The following is a 14,854-nucleotide window of genomic DNA, read 5'->3' as shown; positions in this document are numbered from 1 at the left end:
TGAAACATGGCACTAAGGTTGTGGGGTTTTTTACATGAGTTCTAAATGAAAATTAACAGAACATATAATTTTCTCTACAATAAAGAATCTAAATTCTGTGTCTGCTGCTCACTTATTCATTGCTTCTCTTAGGAAGTTTAGGAAATTAGGTTGGAATGTTCCCATCTGAAATAATGATTTAAGCAGGTCTGACTTGCATTATCCATCTCCTTTCTTTGCTTCCTTTTATAATAAAATTCACTTGTCTTATGCTTATTAATTTTATATGTGGGCATAATTTGAGATAGGTGGATGAAACTTGACACCTGTGTGAACTCCTCTCTATTTTGTATGGTGATGCAGCTGAAGACATCAGCAAGAAATATCACTTCTTTTTGTTAGCCTCTGGCAGATTTAATAAATATCCTCTTTACCTGAACCAAGATGACCTTTTTTCCATCATTTAGGGAATTAACTACCAATGATCATCCCAGGACTCTAATTCATTAAAGAGGACAAGTAGCATGAGATGCCTGATTAAGTTATTACTCTAAAACCAGTGTGGACTTACCATTAAACATCATACTACAGATTTGGGTGATAATGCAGCTCACCAACTGTCTGTTGACCAGAAGATGGGCTAATAAGTGTAGAGGTAAATTCAGTATGCCATTCCAAAATTTAAATTCCAAGTCATAATTTGAGGATCTTTTTGTTTCAGATAAATGCAGTAAGAAATCATATAGAACTCAGCAACCAAAGCATTAGATTTTACTCACAGTTTCTGGGAAATTATTCATTGTGCTGAGTTTAAATCCTCAGAGAATTATCTAAGGCAATTAGGACATCACAGCTTTTTCAGTCTGACTATTAGCAACAAATGAAGGCTGCAGCAGGTTTATGTAAAATTAGAACATGCTAAGATTTATTACAGTCTTCAGCATTCATAAACTCCTTCCTGTTAAGTCCTCCAACACCATGCTGTATCCTGGCAAGAAACCAGCAAGTTATGATAGCTGCCTGATATTAATTAATAATTTAGCCTTTACAATTGTCCTGGCCTTTATCCTAGAAGTGCTTTTTGTGAGCCCCTGCAGTTTATTAGCAGATGCACTGTAGGCAATTAGAAGATGTCATCTTCATACAGCTTTGTTGCCCGTTCACTTATTTAATAAAGCATTTTCATTGCTTGCATTTGGCTTGTGTTGGAACAGGTACAAAAAACCTTGTACCTAAAGTAAGATATAAATGCTTTACAATGGCTCTGTTGTCACAGGAAATACATGTAGTGAAGTAACTGTTTATTTAATGGAAATACTAAACATGAAGGAAAAGATTGAATCGTGATTTGATTTCTCTAACACAGGACATTGAGATTTAGTCAGAAGAGAATATATGTGACAGTCTGGTCCTTTGTTTATCACTTTGAGTAAAACAATTTGAAAATTATTTTGTTAAAAGTAGCTTCAATATTTTTATGTTTTAGTACACAGTGGTGTTCTGGATATTTTTTCCTCTCTTCATTTCTTTTTGTGTGTCTAATATCTGAATGATGAGAGAACAAGCCATAACACAGTGAATAAGTAGAGATGTATTCGACATATGTGAAAAGCTCACAGAAATACTTGAGGATTCCTGGTAAAAGTGTTCAGACTTATTTTAATCATGTTTTGAAAACTGTTATTTCAAATTACTTCAATATCCTTACTGTTTAAATTAGATTGCATGTTATTTTTCCCAGAAAGGATATTTCCTTGCCATGTTTGGAAAGGCATTTTGGGCATAAGCTAGTTGACATGATCTGTAGTATACTGTACACAGAAAAAGCACATTTGTGGTTCTTGATATAAAAGTTAATGATTTCCAGCTACATAACAATGCACAGTAACTACTTATAACCATTATTCTAAACCTATCTTTTCAAGTGTGAAAATGACACTATTTATACATAAATATAAAATATAACAATTATTTAACACTTTATAAACTACATGTAAATTCAGTTTTAAGATAAAGTACACCCTAATACCTGTCAAAGTAACAGTTCTTAAATAAAAACAACAAAAAATTCCTCATACTCTTATGATCTTATCTAATGAATGCAAAGAAAAATGCAATCAAGACTTACTGAATTATGAATATGGAAGATGACAGTGAACCTTTGCTATAAACTATTTGGCCAACATAAATAAGAAATAAATAAATTCTAAAAGCAATATATTCTTGGTCTGTGGAGGTCATTTTATGGAAAGAAAACTGAAATTGCTAAACATTTGCTGAATAACTAGCTCAGGCAGTCACAAAATTCACAAACATCTTCTTAGATTTGCATATTATTGTGCTTTACAATTTAGAATTGCAAACTCTTACTAAAGCAAGCCTAGGTTTAACTTTTACAGAGCATATGAAAATTATAGGGTAATGTATGCCAGTGACCTCACAGTGAAAACTGAGTAAGCAGAAAGCAGTAGCCTGGAAATATTAAGGAAAATTTTAGTGGCAATTAAACTTCAGGATGAGTATAAACCTCACAAAGACAAGAAATACATTGCTATTTATATATTTAATACAGGAGAAATGATGAAAGATGTTATTTGTTAGTATTCTTTTTGGCTTAACAGTGACAGCTACATGAAACTATTTATGGTACACAAAAATGTAAGCATAAACTCTTTCATCTGAACTCTAATAATGGAGAAAATTTTACTTGGTTGGTATGTACTCCTTTCTGACTAAATCAAGGGAAGGAACTTTCCACACCTGTTTGTAGAGGAGTTCTTTGTCCATTGACTCTCACCTCTGTTACCATGGGACCATTTGAGGGAATTTGTCATGAAAACTTGCTGCAGCTCCAGGAATTCCTACAGTTCTACCTGGAAAGCATGCAGCAAGACCTAAACTTGATCTAATTCTTATCCAATAACATTAACTGTTTTCAGAAGTAATGGTTAACAAGTGTCTTTGCAGTACACATTGGAATCCCATTTTTATCCTTTTAATTTTTTGAAGTCCCACAAGTGTCTGCAATTGTTGCAGTACTCTATGTCAGCAAAATAAAATTAAATACAAATAATAGCCTTTCATGTTTCACTAATTAAGAGACTGAACAGAATTAGCCACCAATATTTTGTATATTTTGATTACAGTATATTTGTCTCCACTAATAAATTTGTCACTGTCACATCGTGATTTTGCTTACTCCTGTTCTTTCTTCTATGATGAATGACATCTGTTCCTGACAGACACAGTATGTAGGAATAAAAGACCGTATGTTTAGATTACTGAACTTTTTGCAGGATATACAAAATCACACAAACAAAAAAATACCAAACCCATCCCCATTGTTCTTTGGTTTGAAGAGTAACAAACAATCCATTGAAGCACACACAAAGGTGAATTCATTCCCCAGTTGTTGCAATCTAAAAATTAGTGATCTAGTGTGATCTAATTATAGGATTGCATGTAAACAAAAATTTAAGTGAGAATGTTTCTGAATTAAAAGCAATCATTGGGTTTTTCTTGAATATTAAAAACTGCATATAATGAAAAACATGCAAAGTGGAAGCAGAAGTGACAGAGTGACAAACCTGAGGAAATCCAGCTGCAAGTCAATAAGTATGATGTAAAAACCATACACAACAGTAATGCTACATTTGCTTGATGGTTCTTTCCTATCTATAAGCAGTAGTTGTTCCATACAGTTGACAGACAAAACATAAAACTTCAGACAGAGTTCACTAACTAATTTTTAAGAATGATCCTTGAATGAGTCCAGCAGAGAAATGAAGTCATAATTGGAAAGAAATAATTCTGTAACGCTTCAGTTCTCTTATTTAAAATCAAGGAACGGAAAACCATGACAAACATAAAGAAATCTTCTGATTGTTACTTCAGAATAATCTTTGCTTGGATTAATTAAATTCCGGTGTTGAAGATGTAGCTAAGAAAATTTTACTTGCTAGTTCAGTAGGGAATTGTTTCTCTGTGTGTATGTGTATATATGTATATATATATATATATATATAAACTACAGTGCAAGTGGCAGAATTGTGCCTTTGTGTATCTGACAAAAGCTCTTTACAGGATCAGTGGAAATGACCTTTGGCAATTATTACTAGTAGCATATGGAATAACTTATTCTGTAAAGTTCATCCATTTGATCTGCTTGTCCATCCATTATAGCCTGATAACTAGAATAATAGGGAAAAGTGAAAGAGGTAATCCCTTTTTTTTTTCTGATATATTGTTTAGTGCATTGTTTAAATCTATTTTCATGTATACCTTTAGGAATATAGATATATATGTGAAAACACACTTTATCATAGATAGCCTACTGTATGGCATTTGTTCATTTGCTACCACCTAAACCTCACATGGCTGAATTTCCTTTTTGGGAGTTCTTCTTCATCCATTCAGGATCTTCAAAATCACAATAATCAGGGGCCTAATTGGATTTATTACTGGTTTCAGCAATATGGAAAGAGTTATCAACCTCCTTCTGATAAACTGTTTGTGTTTGTTACTTAACATAATCCCTGGCAGTTATTTGCCTGTAACCATATCTATACAGGAATTATCAGACTGCATCTTATGGTTTTGGATAATAAAATCAGTTTCATGCTGTCTCAAGCAGCAGGTTGGGAAAGCCTTGCTGAAATTTGCTTAAAGGCTTGAAATAAAAAAAATGGGGAAAATCTGGAGAATCATAACTCCACTTTATGCAGAAGATAGCCAAAATATGAAAACATATCCCACAATATGAAGAAACTCTGTCACATCCTTTTAAATTGTCTTATTGGCAGATAGCGTTTCTGTCACATGAAGAAAGAAGATCTAATAAAATTGAAATAAAATTATCCAAACGAATGAAGAAAGCCCAAAATAAATCTGTAAAAGGACAACTCTTAGATGAACTCATAGGTTGTCTTTGGTGGAAAAATAATGCTTGCAAAATTATGTCTTGATAATCACATGAAAGCTAATAATCAAACTTAAATTTAGGAAGAAGTTGTGGATTGTCATCCTTGACAGCAATGGATAACAACAAGCTTTTCCAGTGATGAATGTGTAGAATATACCTTTATGCATATTGGCACATGCTCTGACCAACTTTAGCAAGGAAGGCAATATAAGTAAATGTCTCCTTTGGAAACAATGACGGCTACAGCCCATCTTTCAATCTCTGAATACAGGAAAAAATATTACAGTAAGATTAGCAGGAACTATAATGACAAAAAATATGATTCACTTCTATTAAGTTGCCTAGAGGTTAGCTGGATCACCAACACTGGAATAACATAACCAAAAGGAAAAAAGACATTCAACTTACTGTCATGAAGGAAACTGGGAATTGTTTAATAAGACATTCATTGTGTAGAGACTATTATATAACTCAAACAGTAAGGCCACAGGGGCAAGCCTACTAATTAGCTATCAGTTTTCCTGCAATACTTTAAGTGAAAGTTATCTTTTCCTTCAGTTTTTGTCAGGAGCAGACATGAGCTAGAGATGTTTTATTTTGATGAAGGCAAGACACTCAACATCCTCTGTCAGGAAGCCTGTTTTATTCTTGATTGCTGCAATGAGCTATATTACTGAGGAAATGTTCTGTCCTTACACATTTGTAGATAGACGGCTTTAGATAACAACAAGCTATCTGAGTGAAAGGTTAACAGAATTGTACTTTCTGTGTAATAGGTAGTGAGATTCTCATTTGCTTAGTAAATGGTTCAGAAAGATGTCTGTCTACCGAGATAAAGATTCATCTGGCCTCTTAGGAGTAAGAGAAATTTCAAGGAGTTATGTGGATTAATTACCAGGAAAACACGTACTTCTTTGGCTGATGAAAAATGAAGATGAGAAAAGGAAGAAACCAGAAAAAAATCAAGAATGTAATTTATATTCATTATGCTTAAGTCACTTTAAGTTTAGATGAGGTATTTGAATGTTCCTGCTCAGCTGTATTGGCTGGATTTCAGAAAACACTAGTAAGTTTAAGCATATGCTGTCTGGCTTTCATTTTCTTTTTTTTAAGGGAAGGTAAAAGCCACAAGTTTTCCTGTTGCTGATGTCTTATATTGGAAAATGAGGAGATTTTTATCTTGATAGTACGTACACTTTGCTTGACACATTTCTGGTAGAAGCAGTGGCTGTTTCTCATTAAATAAAATTCTCCAAGAAGGACAAAACAAAGCAGAAATCCCTCTGCAATGGGGAAAGCAATATGAGAGAGAAAATAAATAAATACATTCAAACTGTGATACCTACAAAGTCTCTTTTCTTCTGTGAAACCCATAACTCCTTCCAAAATACATTGATTCTCCTGAGACTTGAAGGAGTACATTATGTTAATTGTCATAGCATAGACAGCTCACTGAATTAGTAGGGGTGAGACTCAGGTCAAAATTAAAATACATGTTACACATCTAAGTTAGGGAGTCAATTAAGCTACCCACATATAGATGTTTAGCAGCATTTGAGATACTCAAGGGTAGCAGAGACATCCCTGTGGAACAAGCAGTTGTGAAACACAGCTGGAGGACAGGTGTAATTTGTGAAGACAAGCATCTCAGACGGTGTTAGACACCTACGCATGGAAAAGTGAGCTAAAAGCATACGTATATGAACTCTTTTGACAGTCAATGGCTGCTGAAGGCTTGATACAGTTGTCTAGTGTCATCTGAGATGTTCTAGGGCATTCTGCCTGACCTTCAGATCCTACTTTAGAAGACCATAGAACTACTAATAAGTTTACGTACAAAAGAAGCAGTGCAATGAGGTTCTGGTAAAATGTGGTCAACTTGCTTCATAACCATGCAATTAAGTGAGAAGTTTCACATGGTGCCTATGGCCTTCTACAGCAGCAACTGAAGGTCACTTGCTGTCAAAGAAGTTCACAATCAATGTGGTTATGTGATATAAAGATTATGTAGGCATCATGATTGCTTTTTATGTTATATACATAAATACTTATACATATGCATGACACTTAGACAATCATATGAAAAAGCAAGAAAATGTCTCTTCAAGTAATTAATAACTCCCCAGAAGAATAAAAACAAATACACGGTAGCTCTCATAGATTCAGAAAACTTAGTCTTTTCTACAAGAAACTGTTCCTCAGACATTGACTTTGGAAATAAAAAATTACACCAGTACTGTAATCAGAAAATTAAAGCCTGAAGCATGATAAGGAAATTTAATTGATGCTTCTTATTTCTTTTTACTCTGTGTTAACAATGCCTTCCATTTTCTACTAAATATGCTAAGTTATTAGTACTTTACTAATAGACTTCATTGAATAAATCTAACAAGTGTCTAAAATATTTTATTACTAAATATGCCATTGGTTAACTCCCCGGTAATCAATTAATATTTGGGGAAGCTATACAAATATATTCTAGGATATTTTATAAACAGCCTGCAAAAAAGTCCCTGCTTTCTGGAATGGTTGCTGGGAAGTAAGGAATTAATAAGGGATTTGAGGAATGATTTTACTGATGTGACTATTTACATGACCTTGGACAATATTTTCACTTTAACAGAGGGCTGAGGGGACTTCAATATTTTTCTCTATGTGATCAGATAGGGAGTATATTGGGTGACAAAATTTTTCCGCATCCTCTGTGTTTCCAACCTTAAAAAAAACCTCTAAAGCACACTGAGCTGAATTTATTCTCTGAGGACATACCTGCCCACATCTTATTAAAATACACTGAATGTATCTGTAAAGAAATGTCAAGACTCCATTAGCTTAAACTGATACTGTGAATGGTATTAATGGCCATTTTAGGCCATTGATTAGTCTTCCATTTTCACAGGGCTTTCCTTTCTCCCCACTCTCAACGCACGCATCCCTGCCCCTACCTAAGGATAAAGAAGAAGATACTGGGCTACTTGTTTCAGCTCTATAGTTCACTCTACACTTCTCACAGACAGAAATGTATAAAATTAGCTGAAAACTACACACTGTTAGGGTCCAGTGGTATGTCAGATATAAGAAACCCTATTAAAGATAATTAACCCAGAAGTTTAAAGCTAGAAACAAACATACAAAAAAAATTCGTACAGCAAAATGTCATTATAGGTGAATAAACAAAGAATTAATTGTACATAAATGGTAATGAACTATTGTACAGTTGTTTGCTTCAAATGTACTTTCGATATATTCAAAATAGCTTGGAAATATGGTCTCCTGAGGGAATGATAAGACTTAATAAATGGAATTATTTTTCAGAGGGAGCTTGTATTCAGGTCTGACATTTCATTAAAGGGCTGAGATTAACTTCTGACAAAAAAGAAATAGACAGATGCATGGACTAAAGTATATGGCAACAATGACAGAAAACTGCAGATAGACATACATTAGACCATTTAAAACTTCAAAGCAGACACACATTTATTTATGGTCCAGCTTACATAGAGTGAAAACTTTAAGGGGGTTCACATCAGTGTAGAAAGAGAAAGAAATTAAAATTGATTGCTGCCTGCAGAATGAGTTAGAGGAGAAAGTTATCATATCTGTGTTTTATACACCATAGCTAATACTGAGGAGGAGAAGGAGTATAGCAAGGAGGTGTTGACTGCTTTCTCTGAATGCATTTAGAGGCAGTGATGAATGAACAGTGTATCTGGTGTTTCTGTTTGGATGGAAAAATCATCTTAGATCATTGTTATTTACTCAGTGGACACCTGGAAAATAGGTCAAAACAAAGTCATCCACTAACTCTCCTACTGGAAGTACAGGATGTCATTTCTACTTCTGCATATAGCTTTGATCCTTGGCTCAAACACTTTTGTGAAATGAATCAAAGCTTTATATTTTAAATGTCACTGAAAAATGCCAGTCCCCCAACCCAATCTTCTTTCTTTCCACTCCAGTACAACGTACAGATTCAAACAAGAACTACTATTCAAAGATACCTGACCTCAAAACAGACTCTCGTCTTTCCTGTTATTCACCTAAGACACTCAATCTGGACATCATCCTTAATTTTGCTGCTCAAGCTAGCACCACAGTCCCAGCTGCAGCTGCCACTATGATGTGTTCATGGGACATAGTAAAATCCCCTTGTAAGGATTTTCTAAATAATAGAGAAGCAGTGCGAAGTGCAACATTTTCAATTTAAAGGCAGCATCACAGAAAGGTGCACTGATAGCGAGGAAACAAGTAGCTGACATAAACTTCTTTAACATAGAGAACCTTACAAAATTTTCATTAAGACTTCTGAAAAGCAGTGCCTCATTCTGTAAAAGGACATTTTCATATAAAGACAGTTGCCGCAGTAAAGGTAAACAAAACCAATAACCCAAACCTAAGTGTAATATCAGTCTAATCAATACTATCAAGAAGCTATCTCAATGAAGCTATCTCAATGACATGGTCATTCTTGTTCTTCCTATGCACCCCAATCCAATGCATATGTGAAGTTTGTGATAAAGGTTTTTCATCTGGGGCTGTGACATTCAGTTCTTAACAGGATCAGTCTCCAAAATGAAAATGTGAACCACGTTCAGGGCTTCTGTAGATTTTATTCATCTGCCTGTTATCTGTAGAGTCAGTTCTATCAATTAGGATTTACTAGGTACAGACACTTCTGGGAAAAACATATTCCTGCTATAATGAACAAAATGTTCTGAGAGGATTTATTTCTTTATCACTTGTTGGAGAAGAGGAATGATGAGGCAGAGGAGCTGCTGAAGGTAATGTGCAGGGATAAGGGACCATGCAGACCATGTCTAGATCTGGTTGGTTGCCTGCTGTAGTTCCTCCTCAGTAAGGTGCATAATTTGGTTTGATATACCCCGACTTGCTTCTTGCTAGCTCAGTAGGATGTTACGCCTTCCAGCTTAGAACTACAGCAGAATGGCCTTAGCAGCCAGTGCAAGATGCTGACAGCAAATGTTGAGTTTAGGCCTCCATGAACTGGGAGTCCTTTCCAAGTGGGACCTGTGAGAGTTCAGACTCTGTTTTTACATCATTTTCTCCTTCCTGTTGATATGTCACAGATGAGCGTTTACTTCCATATCCTTTGGTAGTTTTTCCTTCATAATCCATCCTAAATCTTTGCAGCAGCTTTCCATGAAAATATAAAAAGCAACAATAACAACAGTGAAAATCAGGTTGGATGTCTCTTAGTGAGCATAGACACTGCTTCAAACACTGACAATGACTGCTTAAAAAAAAAAAAAAAAGAATCAACAATAATATAGTCAGACCCCCTCCCCCAATGACTGTCAGTCTGTCTTTCTAGGAGAGAAAATCTATGCAATCTCAGGAGAGTGCAACCAAACAATGATTAAACGAAAAAGCAAAAGAAAGACTGTAGTAAGCCTGGGCAGCAAAGACTACATAAATGAGTTTAACAGGGAGTTCTCTGACATGATTCACCACAACGAACTTATGGAATTCCTAAACCTTTCTTCATCTTGGAACCAAAATATAAAATTAAATTCCTTCTCTGAAAGCTTCTGGAAAAAAATAGCCCAAGTACTTCTCAAATATTTCCCATAAGCCACAAAAGGAGGAAACAGCAAGAGTTGTTACAAATAGTCATGATATTCTAACCCTTCAGGATCTATAAAAAACTGTCTTTGTCTCAGGTAGGTATATTCCCTAACTACACAACATCTAACTATAAACAGGCAACTTGGTCACAGGAGATGTTATCAGCCTGTACACCAATATCCCATCCCAGAGTGGCATCATGACTCGTCTTAAACGCCAGCGAGAGCAAGGCCAGCTCTCAGAATCCAGTATCAAACATACTGCCTTGCTTATGTGAAATACTTCATATACTGTACCATATTCCTTCATAGAAGTGAAATATATGGCTGCAGCTAAAAATCAACTTTGCTCTATAACGAACTCACAAATCATAAAAGGCTGAAAAACCGGCTTATAACAGTTTGTTTGTTTGGGTTTGTTTTTGTTTTTGTTTTCCTGAAAACAACCACATTCTTTGTGTAGATCTGCAGACCTTCTTAAGATAGATCTATAAAATGTACTCAAATTATGAAACTGTGAACTAGAAGGTATAATTCTACCAGAATATAAGAATCTTGGACTCTGGAAAGACACTGCTTTTATGTCACATTATATTTTTCCAGTGACTTCCTGCACACTTCTTATGATTCACAAGTTGTTATTTCATCTGTTTCATAGTTGCTTACCATTCATTTTCTTGCTAACCATCTTTCTGCACAACAGGCATCAAAAGACTTTTTACAAGTATTTACTGTAGTCAAGTCAGCTGAAATTCCTTGCAACCTATTTTTCAATTTTATCTACACATTCTTTTCATATTTGGGGTTCAGAGCATATAGAATACCTCATCTGGTCAGTGTAAGCATTTCAAGTTTTGTTTCTGCCTTGGATATGGTAATTTACATTACTTTCATTCTTAGTGACTGATCAGCAATTGCTGTCATATTTTTTACCATCTTTTTTGAAAAGTAAGGTAAAGTATTTGATGCTGCTGCCATACTTAGATTAACTCCTTTCTCAACATTTTTATGTGTAGCTGTCTTAGTTTTCTCTTTTCTTACTCTTTTTTATTTATGCGGTTGAAGAACTTTTATTACTTGTTTTAATTTTTTTTTCCAAGTTTCAGCTCAGCTAGGCTTTTGTCCATTCTCGTTTTATTTTTGCCCTTTTTGACCTCTGAGACATAGCTCTCCTTGCTGATCAATCACTTTTTCTATTCCTTTTAGGTTCTTTATTTACTCTTCATATCTTATGTGAGGTGTTTCTTCCTCCAGAGAAGTCTATAGCCCTTTCCTGCCAAAATTTTTTCCTCTTGCTTGCAGTACAAGCTTCAAACAGTGTTTGCACTTTTGACTTAAAATAATTTCATGCTTCCACTAAGTTCAAATCTTGAGCTCTTCAGTTCAGTCAACCCTAGTAACTAATTTCTCAGTTTCTCAAAGTTTGCTCATCTAAAACCCCAGACCTTAGCTATTGTCATGCTTTAACCCTAGCAGGCAACTAAGCACCACAGAGTCCCTCACTCACTCTCACCCCCGCAGTGGGATGGTGGAAAGAATCGGGGAAAAAAAAAAAATAATTCATGGGTTGATATAAAGACAGTTTAACAGGACAGAGAAGGATGGTAATAATAATAATGATGATAATAATAATGTAAGAATTAGAATATAAAAAACACTGATGCACAATGCAATTGTGCAATGGTTAACGAGAATCTCAACATGACCCAGCAACGTGCGCTCACAACCCAGAACGCCAACCATATCCTGGGCTGCATCAAAAGAAGCATGACCAGAAGGTTGAAGGAGGTGATTCTCCCCCTCTACTCTACTCTTGTGAGACCCCACCTGCAGTACTGCATTCAGCTCTGGGGCCTCCAACATAAGAAGCACATGGACCTGTTGGAGTAAGTCCAGAGGAGGGACACAAAGATGATCAGAGGGCTGGAGCACCTCTGCTGTGAAGACAGCTGAGAGAGTTGGGGTTGTTCAGCCTGGAGAAGAGAAGGCTCCAGGGTGACCTTATTGCAGCCTTTCAGTACTTAAATGGGGTTTACAAGAAAGCTGGAGAGGGACTTTTTACAAGGACATGGAGTGATAGGACAAGGGGTAATGGCTTTAAACTGAAAGAGGGTAGATTTAGACTAGATGTCAGGAAGAAGTTGTTCACTGTGAGGGTGGTGAGGAACTGGCACAGGTTGCCCAAAGAAGCTGTGGCTGCCCCCTCCCTGGCAGTGTTCAAGGCCAGGTTGGATGGGGCTTGGAGCAACCTGGTCTAGTGGAAGGTGTCCCTGCCCATAGCAGGGGGGTTCGAACTACATGATCATTAAGACGCCTTCCAACCCAACCCATTCTATGATGCTATGATTTAATTACTCACCACTCACCGACTGACGCCCAGCCAGTTCCCAAGAGCAGCCTCCGGCCAGCTTTCACCCTGGTTTATATACTGGGCATGATGTCACATGGTATGGAATATTCCTTTAGCCAGTTTGGGTCAGCTGCCCCAGCTATGTTCCCTCCCAATTTCTTGTGCCCATCCAGCGTTATTCCTGGCAGAAGCTGAAAAATCCTTGACTTAGCCTAAACACTACTTAGCAGCAACTGAAAACATCAGTTTGTTATCAACATTCTTCTCATACTGAACCCAAAACATAACACTATACTAGCTACTAGAAAGAAAATTAACTATCGCAGCTGAAACCATGACAGCTATGTATTCATTTTTGTTTGCCTTGCCGTTTAAAATGAACTGAATCAACTCATGAATATTCAATCTAAGCTTATTTTTTCCAACTAGCCCCTGTACTGCTTCTCCCTGTTGCTTACTTAAAGTAACTCTAAAGTAGCACGAGCACATTTTTACTTCATAGACTCTTTTGTACATAAATTTGTCAACTAATGCATTCAAGAATATTTAAGACCTACTGATGCCTATGGGGGCATTTCTTTTCAAATTGATGTCAGAAAATTAAAGTCTCCCACAATCATGTACTTCCTCTTCTTGCTCCTTTCTTTCATATTCTTACAAAGATCCCTGCTGCAATCCAAGTCTGGATGTTGCGGACTAGAGGACGACCCCATTAATATAGCTCCTAAACATACCTCTTCAGAGTTACTTCTGCCTCGAGGGATTCTGTTTCTTAACTATGGAGAGAAAAAAAAAAAAAAAGTCAATCACTATGTTAATTTTTTGTTTGCTTCTTTTCCCTCTCAATTTTTCTGCCTTTCTTTCTATCCTGCAATGGAAAATCTTATTCTTTTAATTTATTGTCCAACCTGGTTGTATTATTAGTTAGATATTTTAGTTGTTTTGGTTTGGTTTTAACATAGTTCTCAATCAGAACAACCAAAATCCATTTTCTGAAATACTATGCCTAATACTTACCTTCTGTTTTTGTTTTGTTTTAACATTCTTAAGTTTTTATTTCCCCCCATTTTTATATATCTGCTTTTCATATTTCCATATATATCAGAATTTGCAGGACTTCACTGACTACTTCCTAGGTTAAAACTCCATTTTTAATCAAGTAATCATGAATCCTAAAATGTTATCTTTTTGAGTTATGCAAGCAGAGTCTGTTATTATATTAACTTTATGTCTGAATATTAAACATCTTGGAATGTTCCTGCTAGTACCAGTCCCTGAGGCACATGCCAATCTTCTAAGATTTTACCACATTTTTCCTCTCTCTTGCAGAAATAATGTAATTTTCTGAAATTCCATTTTCCTCCAAGTCTTCTTTTTATATCCTAGGCATAATCAGTCTCAGTTTACATCAGTGACAATTCGATGGCATCATTTATTCTTCCAATATAAAGAATAATATGTACCTTCTTCCTTACCACAAAAACCAACAATATGGCTCTTGCATTCTTTTTCAAAGGCAATTCCAGATTGTGTGATTCTTTGCAAATTAGGCAGTCCAGAGTAGATCACAGAGGAAAGAATGAATGTTACTGTTAACATTTCTGTGCTTTAATATTTCACATAAGTAATTTCAGAGACACCATTTTGATATTATGTTTAAATTGACTGATGAGGCCAGGTCTGTCATTTTGGGGTATCAGGTTACAAATATATTTCATAAAAGCATAATGCCTTCTAAAATTACTAAACCAAAAATAGTCTAAGATTTTGAAGTACTGCAGCCTGTGTAAAGATGTCTATATTATCCTGAAGAAATTAACAAAATGATAAAATGTTATGTTGTATAAATTTTTTACAAATTCATATCTGTGCTTCTGGTTCAGAACTGAGAGAGGTCTATAAATCTAATGGAACACAGAGTTCAGAATTAAATATTGTCATTAGTTGGCCATTTTACATAAAGTTGAGTAATGCACAAAACCCTCACAGTTCTTCTGAAATCAATAATTTAGAGATAAC

This window comes from Accipiter gentilis, chromosome 13, assembly GCF_929443795.1.
Source record: "Accipiter gentilis chromosome 13, bAccGen1.1, whole genome shotgun sequence".
NCBI lineage: Eukaryota > Metazoa > Chordata > Aves > Accipitriformes > Accipitridae > Astur > Astur gentilis.
The sequence above is the reverse complement of the archived record's forward strand: the minus strand, read 5'-3'. Positions refer to the sequence as shown.